This window comes from Babylonia areolata, chromosome 11 (assembly GCF_041734735.1).
Source record: "Babylonia areolata isolate BAREFJ2019XMU chromosome 11, ASM4173473v1, whole genome shotgun sequence".
Classification (NCBI taxonomy): domain Eukaryota; kingdom Metazoa; phylum Mollusca; class Gastropoda; order Neogastropoda; family Buccinidae; genus Babylonia; species Babylonia areolata.
The window spans coordinates 37,353,430-37,363,429 of record NC_134886.1 but is presented as its reverse complement, the minus strand read 5'-3'; the positions used below and the strand labels follow the sequence as shown (position 1 = coordinate 37,363,429).

The following is a 10,000-nucleotide window of genomic DNA, read 5'->3' as shown; positions in this document are numbered from 1 at the left end:
TTTTGTCACGGCTTTCACCTGGGGAAATTTACGGTTTTTATATAGTCGTGCATCTTCCTCTCTCTCTCAGGGTTTTGTTTACAGTATTCGTACTATGCACTTATATTTAAGCCTGAAAATCAAAGGGAAATTCTGTGAAAAACTGATAAAAGTTAATTTTAATTTATATGCCGAGAAGCTTTTTGTTCACGGGTTTTTTGCGTATTTTCATTTTTTTGTGGCTGAGTGTCACTTATTGTGACGTTTGCCCTCTTTCAAAGGGCCGGAGGCCTGGAGTTTAAAAGTTTTGTTCTTGTTCTTTTTTCCTCTTCTCTCTCTCTCTCTCTCTCTCTTCTATATTTTAAATATATATTTTATAAATATTATTATACCCCAATATATTATGTTATAAATTGATGTAGATATTAAAATGAGAACATTAATAGACGAAAACTTAAAATTGTGAGCTCCGTCCCTGTTATGATTTTCGCAGATAAAATTTTGTGCCCCCTTACAATTTATGTATCCCCAGGAAAAAAGGTTCATTTCATTTTGGTTTCACTTGTTGATGTAATCGTACTTTTAATGTGAATGTTCTGAAAGAATTGCTGGCATGAAATGGTTTGTAAAAGGACTGACTGTTTGTTCATTGTCTTTCTTAATCTTCTTTTTTTTTCTGGGCATGCGCTGCTCTCCTGATTTTTATCTGTAATGATATGATTGTATATGTCTTTTAGGGCGCAATATCCGTGTGGTTTAAGGGTTGGACTTTCAAAATCTGAGGGTCCTGGATTCGAATCACGGTAACGGCGCCTGGTGGGTATAGGGTGGAGATTTTTCCGATCTCCCAGGTCAACATATGTGCAGACCTGCTATTGCCTAAAACCTCCTTCGTGTGTATACGCACGCAGAAGATCTAATACGCACGTAACAAGATCCTGTAACCTATGTCAGTGTTCGGTGGGTTATGGAGACACGAAAATACCCAGCATGCATGAAACCGCGGACAGAGTCATCGGCAAGTCGATGTTGGTCGTGTAACAGAAAGAAGAAGACGACTTTGTGTCCCTGTGGGTTTTTTTGGAAATGAAGTTTCACTGTTTCCTGATCAGTGTCATCGTCATGTTTATCTCTCACTATTACTTATGACAGTCGACGGACGCACTAGCCGAGTGGTTAAAGCGTTGGACTTTCAATCTGAGGGTCCCGGGTTCGAATCTCGGTAACGGCGCTTGGTGGGTAAAGGGTACAGATTTTTCCGACTTCCCAGGTCAACATATGTGCAGACCTGCTAGTGCTTGAACCCCCTTCGTGTGTATACGTAAGCAGACGATCAAATACGCACGTTAAAGATCGGTGGGTTATGGAAACAAGAACATACCCAGCATGCACACCCCCGAAATCGGAGTATGGCTGTCTACATGGCGGGATAAAAACGGTCATACACGTAAAAGCCTACTCGTGTACATGAACGTGGGAGTTGCAGCCCACGAAGAAGAAGAAGAAGTTATGACAGACAAGAGACAGGAGTGAGGCAGAACGGACTTGGCCACATCAGCAGGGGTTTCCCACTCCAGAAAGGGCACCTTCTTCAGGTCGATGTGGATGTCGTAGATTCCTTTGTTGAACAGGTCCCCTACCCCACTTGGCTACCTGCACACACACACACACACACACACACACATGTGCAACACACACACACACACAACGCTCGCGCGCGTGCAAACACACACACACACACACACACACACACACACACACATCTATATATCCTCTCCCATAATCAGACAGATTATACACACTGGCCCAGTTACATTCAAGGGCGATTTATACCCCTGCTCTCCCACATCATTATTCCCCGCCCCTCAAATGATAACAACAACAATACTACTAATGATAATAATGTTACGTGTCTGAGTGTGTATGCGTGCCTGACTTAACCCTGACCTGAATATACACAGGAAACGAATGATTGAGCGCCCAATGGCAGCCGTCAGACGGCTCTACCCAAGCAGGCAGCCACTTGTGAACTGACCCCTTGTTTGAAAAGCGCTTAGAGCTTCGTCTCCGACCGAGGATATGCGCTTTTAAGGCCAAACTTTTAAAAAATTCCTGATTAAAAATAAGAAGAAGAAAGAAATATTAATCATAATAATAAGAAATTTAAAAATAAAGAATGCATTTCGGGGAAACTAATGTAAAGGAAAACGAGGCTGTTGCATTTGGGGGTTTTTCAAAAAGTTTGCAAGTTTTTACCGACACAAAACCCCTCAAAAAAAAGGTGTTAGTTTTGTTCCCCGGGGGTGTCAGCGGGAAAAACCCTAAAGAAACCCCTCTGCTGGGGATCCCGCAACCCCCCTAAACCCTTGAGTGCAGGGATGCAATATAAATTTTATATATATATATTTATATAATTATATTATATAGGTGTGTGGTGTTGTTTGTTGTGTGTGTTGGGGGGTGTTGTTGTGGGGGTGCCCGTCAGAGCGATTTTTCTCAGAATTTTGTGGAGGACAACACCTGTTAACATGGGCTGTTTTAGTGCGCAGTGCTGCGGCACAGGGCCCGGTTTATGTTCCGAAAGACGACGCTCAGCTTGGTTCTTCAGTCAAACTTAGGAGAAAGGGCGAGGATGGGATCCGAACCCAGGCCCTCAAGGGGCTCTGTATCGCCAGATGAGCGTCTTGACCACTCTACCACCTTCCCCACATAAGATATTGATATGCCAACTAAAACAGCTTACAAAATACATTCGATCAGAAATGTGGCCAATCGAAATCTAGGACACAAAGCCCTCAAGAGGAGACCAAGCATAATGGGTAAGGAAAAGGAGCTTGGTGGATATGAGCAGAAAAATAGCCAATAGAAAACTAAGACACAAAGCACAGAAAAATAACCCAATAGAAAACTAAGGCACAAAGCATGTCACCAACAAGATCTGCAAAGTGGCCAATCAAAAGGAGATTTCATTGGCAGATTCAACCAGATACGAAGCCAGGAAAGCAAACACACATACAACCAACAAAACCATCTGGGACACAACGCTTTCGCCAAAAAGGACAAGGCAAAATAAAAAAAGGAGATTTCATTGGTGGATATGACAGAAATATAGCCAAACAGAAAGAAAACAAATACACAAAGCCTTTTTGTGCGGCAAAGCAAAAGGGGGATTTCATTGGTGGATATAACCAGAAACAAAAGAAATAGCCAATAGAAAAGCAGGTGACAAAGCCCCTCCTCACCATGAGCACTATCATGATGGGCAAGCCATAAGATAACTCATTGGTGGACTCGATCAGGATGACGGTCAGGCTGATGGTCATGCGCACAATGCCGCCCAGCAGAGCAGCGGCCCCGATCAGTGCGTAGGTCCCCGAGTACACACTCTTGTCAGCCAAACACCCTGCATGCAGAATGCAGCCACCGACACAAAGCATGAGCAATCAGTTACTTCATCATACATACACACACGCTTTCTGTCTTTGGCCGCCTTTCTATCTGTCTGTCTGTCTGTCTCTCCTCTATCTGTCTGTCTGTCTGTCTCTCCTCCCCTGTCTGTCTATCGGTCTGTCTGTCTCCCCTGTCTCTGTCTCTCTGTATATCTCTTCCTATGTCTCTATAGGTCCCCGAGTACACACTCTTGTAGCCAAACACCCTGCATGCAGGAATGCAGCCACCGACACGTAGCATGAGCAATAAAATACTTCATCATAATGCACACACTCTTTCTGTCTTTGTCCGTCTTTCTATCTGTCTGTCTCGCCTGTCTGTTTGTCTATCGGTCTGTCTGTCTCCCCTGTCTCTGTCTCTCTGTATATCTCTTCCTATGTCTCTGTAGGTCCCCGAGTACACACTCTTGTCGCTAAACACCCTGCATGCAGGAAGGCAGCCACCAACACGAAGCATGAGTAATTGATTACTCTATCATACATGTATGCACACACTCTTTCTGTCTTTCTCTGTCTGCCTATCTTTCTGTCTCTCCTCCCCTGAATGTCTATCTGTCTGTCTGTCTCCCATGTCTCTGTCTCTGCCCCTCTGTCTATCTGTCTGTCTCTCTCCCGTGTCTCTGTCGATCTGTCTCTGTCTTTGTCTCTCTCTTTGTCTCTCTCTGTCTGCCCCTATGTTTCTGTCTGTCTGATGTCTGTCTGTCTGTCTGTCTGTCTGTCTCTCTCTCTCTCTCTCTCTCTCTCTCTCTCTCTCCCTCACTTTCTCTCTGTTTCACTGACACTCTTTCACAGTTTTTTTTCCCTTTCTGAAACTAACCAATTACTTGTGATAGGAATTTTACATTCAACAATTCTAGCTTCTCTCTGTCTGTCTGTCTTTCTCTGTCCTCTCTCTCTCTCTCTCTCTCTCTCTCTATCTATCTATCTATCTATCTATCTATCTCTGGATGTATATCCGTAAATGTTTTAGCCCCACTCTTCTTTTTTTTTCTTTACTTTTTTTTCTTTGCCAACGACAACATAATAAGCACTTCCTAATTTTGTCTTATTTAGATTTTCTCTATCTGTTAAAATGGATAAGATAGATATTGATGCTGTGCGTAAACGTATTTTAAGTAAACTAAGCAAGCAACAACTAACTGAGGGAAAAGATTTCAGGTACGAAGGTATTCACATTCAGACCAACAAGGGCAAATAAAAGGAGAAAAGAGACAAACACAAACACACAAGCAAACAATACAAAACGCAAAACTTCAATGGCTCAATTGTACGGGTGACCCCCAGAGAGAGAGAGAGAGTGGGGGGGGGGCGGTGTGGGGGGGGGGGGGTGAGAGAGATAGACAGAGAGAGAGAGAGAGAGAGAGAGAGAGAGAGAGAGCAACAGAGAGAGAGAGGACACAGAGACAGAGAAACAGAGTACAAAGGAAACGGGGATCCACCACAGAGCGCTACACAGCAAACAGGAAATCACGTAACAATGACTGAAAGGAAATGTTTAAAAGAGACTCCTTGAAAACGTCGAAAGAAAGAATGAGCATGCAGACACACGCGCGCACGAGCACGTGCACGCACACACACACACACACACACACACACACACACACACACACACACATATATATATATATATATACGTATATGTACAAGCACACGCACGCACGCGCGCGTGTCCACACACACACACACACATACACGCGCGCGCGCACACACACACACACACAAACACACACGCGCGCGTTCACACACACTCACACACTCGCTCTCACTCTCTCACTCAGACACACACACACACACACACACACACACACACACACACACGCACGCACACACACACACACACACACACACTCGTTCTCACTCTCTCACTCACACACACACACACACACACACACACACACACACACACACACACATACACACGCACACACACACACACATCAAACACACACACTCTCGTCGTTCACACACACACGCACACACACACACACGCTCTCTCTCTCTCTCTCTCTCTCTCTCTCTCTCTCTCTCTCTCTCTCTCTCGCGTCGCTCACACAAAGACACACACACACACACACACACACACACACACACACACACTCGTCTCTCACACAGACACACACGCACACACACATACATACACACACACACACACACACACACACACACACACACACACACACACACACTCGTCTCTCACACAGACACACACAAACACACACACACTCACATACATATATATATATATATATACATATATACATACATTTATGTACAAGGGAAGGGGTGAAGGTCGCACGCCTAACAGGCTGAGTGATTCTAGCTCTCCGTATTTTTGTTTATTGTGTTGGTTGTGTTTGGTGTTGTGTGGCTAGGTTCTGCAGAGTGTTTTATTATGGATCCCTTCGAACAATGGATGTATGTGTGTGCCCCGATCTACATAAGACTGGCTGTGTTTTGGATTTCCCTTTCTGCTTTCCTGTCAGTTTTGAACTGCGCCGGCCCGCCATTCATCTCTCCCTTCAACACGCATGTACACGTGCAAAACGTAACGTTCAGTGGTAGTGGACAGGTGGGCAGCCTTTGTCAAGGTGAGCGCAACGTCCCTCCCTTTGATCTGTACTCGCGCGCTGAACTGTTTGCTATCAAACCTGCACCTTTGACCCCTGACCTAGTTGTGCGCCTGCGAGGAACAGGCATTGGCGCTTGCCTGCCGCGAAGACGAACTCGCCGAGCAGGAAAGAGAAAACAAAAGCCCATCAAAACTGACGTTTCCGTACGGACCCCCAACAGCACTACTGACAGTACACCTGTGTGTGTTGACAGATCCACTTCATGCGGCGCTGTTTGTGCTGCTTCCAACCTCAACACATGTGTTCCTGCTAACATTTTTACTTTCCGTGACATTGCCCCCTCTGATGACAATATTCCGAACTGCAATGTATCCCCCGTGCCAGTTATAGCCTCTGCTCCGCTTCCTACTCCTGCCACACCTGTCTCAACTCCCGGACCTTTTTCTTCCTTCCCATTGTCCTCCACTGCTCAGTCACCATCTTCTTCTTCCACTGTCTGTCTGCCTGACTCACCTGCTTCACCATTAGATTCCTCTCTCCTTACCTCTGATCTCTTTCACGCCTGTCTGTTCAATGCTCAGTCTGTCTGCCCTGATCAAAAGACTGACTATATTTCTGATTTTATTTTTGAAAAAAACTTTGATATCGTATTTCTTACCGAAACCTGGTTAAAGTCACAAGGTCACGAACCCAAACTTAAACAACTGACCCCACCTGGATACAAAACTATGTCACTTCCTCGATTGTCTCGTGGAGGTGGCATCGCCACCGTCTACAGAGATATCTTGGAGTCTTCCCTCTCCTTCTCCCATAACCACGCCTTTCCACATGATACCTTCGAAATGATAGAAGTCACTCTCAGTGTTCCCGGTCACTCAATCATCTTCTGTTGTCTCTATCGTCCTCCGCCTTGTCGTAAAAATAACCTAACATCTTCTCAGTTTCACGATGAGTTCCGAACACTACTTGATTACTCCAACTTTCGTTCTGGCAAACTTATTATCCTCGGAGATTTCAATTTTCATTTCGACAACCAGACTTCCACTGATGTCAAACGCCTATGTCAATCTCTGTCCACTCATTCTCTCTCTCAGTTCGTTACAGAACCAACACACAGATCTGGCCATACGTTGGACTGGCTAATCGCACGCGAGTCTGATGCCATGGTTGCGTCAGTGACTGTAACTGACAAACTTTCTTCCGACCATTCTGCTGTTATATTCTTGCTTAATATTTCAAAACCTACCAGAACCAAAAAATTTGTTACTCGTCGCAACCTGAAATCCATCAACATTAACACTTTTTCTTCTCAAGCTGCTGAACGCCTTTCCAAAATTTCTTCCCTTACCGACGTATCCACACATTACAACACTGTCCTCTCTCAACTGCTGGATGAACATGCACCCCCCACTACCCGCATGCTCCCTGACAGACCCTCCGCCCCATGGTACACACAAGACATTCGACTTGCAAAACGCAAACGTCGCGAACTGGAAAGACGATGGCGATCAACAAAACTGCAAGTCCACAATCAAATATTCCGAAAATAAATAAATAAAGTCAAACATATGATCTCATCAGCAAAAACAAACTTCTTTTCTTCTCAAGTTCTCGATGCCACATCCACCAAATCTCTTTACTCTGTCATGTCAAATCTTCTCGGAACTGCAAAAAGGACTCCTCTTCCTTCTACCTACACTTTATCTGAACTCCCCAATGTCTTCTCTTTCTTTTTCGACAAAGTCCAAAATATTCGTACCATCTTAGACCAAATGTCTTTCCAACCTGTTCATCCTGATCCTCAATTCAGCGGCACTCCTCTCCATTCCTTCAATCCATTGACTGAAACAGAAGTTCATGAAATCCTAAAAGAAATGACAGTAAAATCCTGTGAGCTCGATCCTATACCAGCCTCGGTCTTTTCCCAATGTGTCTCACATCTTCTCCCCACAATCACTAATATTGTCAACTCATCCCTTCTCACTGGAACGTTTCCATCCACTTTCAAAACTGCAATCGTCCGGCCTCTTCTGAAGAAACCCAACCTTGACGCAAACATTTTGAAAAACTATCGACCAGTTTCTAATCTTCCATTCATGTCCAAACTCCTCGAAAAAGCTGTCCTCAAGCAGCTTAACAACCACCTTTGTTTCAACAATCTCATCCACCCATTTCAGTCTGCCTATCGCGCTGACCATAGCACCAAAACCACTCTCCTCCACATTCTGAACAATCTACTGATAGCGTCCGACTCGGGAAAAATTTCCCTTCTCACTCTCCTCGACTTGTCAGCCGCCTTTGATACGATAGACCATTCAATCCTTCTTTCCCGTCTTCATTTTACATTTGGTATCAACGGCACTGTTCTAAACTGGTTCAAATCTTATCTCACTGATCGATTCCAGTCTGTCACTGTTGATCATTTCCAATCTGAACCCGTTAAAATCGAACATGGAGTCCCACAGGGATCTGTTTTAGGCCCAGTGCTCTTCACACTGTACACTGCTCCTCTCGCTGAAATTATCAACCGCCATAATATCAGTCATCATTCTTATGCTGATGACACTCAACTCCAGAAGAGTGATACCCCTGAAAAATTGTTGTCGCTCTTGCAGGAAACATCCAACTGCTTCCTGGACATTCAAAACTGGATGACTCGAAATAAGTTACAATTGAACGCGGACAAAACTGAAGCAATGATCATAGGAACTAAACAAAAACTGTCTTCCATCACAATTGACACAATCAAACTTGGCAGTACATCCATCCCTCTTTCCACGTCAGTCAGGAACCTCGGTGTTGTCCTTGACAATACACTGTCCATGCAAAAATTTATCAGTCAGACATGTCAGTCCTGCTACTGTCAACTGCGACGCATCAGTGCCGTCCGGAAATATCTATCCACTGACGCAACATCTAGACTTGTCGTTTCTCTCATTCTCTCTCGCCTTGACTACTGTAACTCTTTATTGTCTGGTCTGCCTGCTTCATCCATTCAGCCCCTTCAGCGCATACAAAACTCTGCTGCCCAACTCGTCCTCAGAAAGAAAAGATCTGAGCACATCACTCCTCTTTTGCAACATCTCCACTGGCTCCCTGTCTCACGCCGAATAAAGTACAAGATCAGCACTCTATGTTATAGATGCATTCACAAAACTGCCCCTTCCTATCTCTGCGGCTGCCTTCACCTCTACACTCCATCTCGCTCACTACGATCGGCCTCGGATCCACTCTGTTTACGCATACCCAGATTCAAACACTCGACTATTGGCCGCCGTTCTTTCTCTGTTTCTGGACTTTGCGATTGGAATGAACTTCCTTTTTCGCTTCGTCAAGTCTCTACACTCAGCTCTTTCAAGTCTGGCCTTAAAACCCACCTCTTCCCAAAATAGCCTCCCTTGCCTGCCCTTCCTTGTCTTTAGTTTCTGCAGTATTAGAGTTATGCATGCGTGTGAATGACTGGTGCGAAAGCGCTTTGATTTGTCTCTGCACAAGATCCAGCGCTATATAAATACCATTATTATTATTATTATTAAGCACACGCACGCACGCGCGCGTGCGCACACACACACACATACACGCGCGCGCGCACACACACACACAAACACACACACGCGCGCGTTCACACACACTCACACGCTCGCTCTCACTCACTCACTCACACACACACACACACACACACACACACACACACACACACACACACACACTCGTTCTCACTCTCTCACACCTCAAACACACACACTCTCGTCGTTCACACACACACGCACACACACACACACACTCTCTCTCTCTCTCTCTCTCTCTCTCTCTCTCTCTCGTCGCTCACACAGACACACACAAACACAGACACACACAAACACACACACACACTCACACACACACACACACTCTCTCGTCTCTCACACTCACACACACACACACACACACACACACACACACACACACACACACAGAGAAAAAGACAGAAAAACAAACATCAAGACAAACAGAAATACGGGC

At 45.0% G+C, this 10,000-nt stretch overlaps 1 protein-coding gene across 1 annotated transcript in view; it reads right to left on the bottom strand.

Moving 5' to 3' along the window:
* Window positions 1–10,000, bottom strand: part of LOC143287238 (H(+)/Cl(-) exchange transporter 6-like) — an 82,902-nt gene that overhangs the window by 32,144 nt on the left and 40,758 nt on the right. The window lies entirely within an intron of this gene.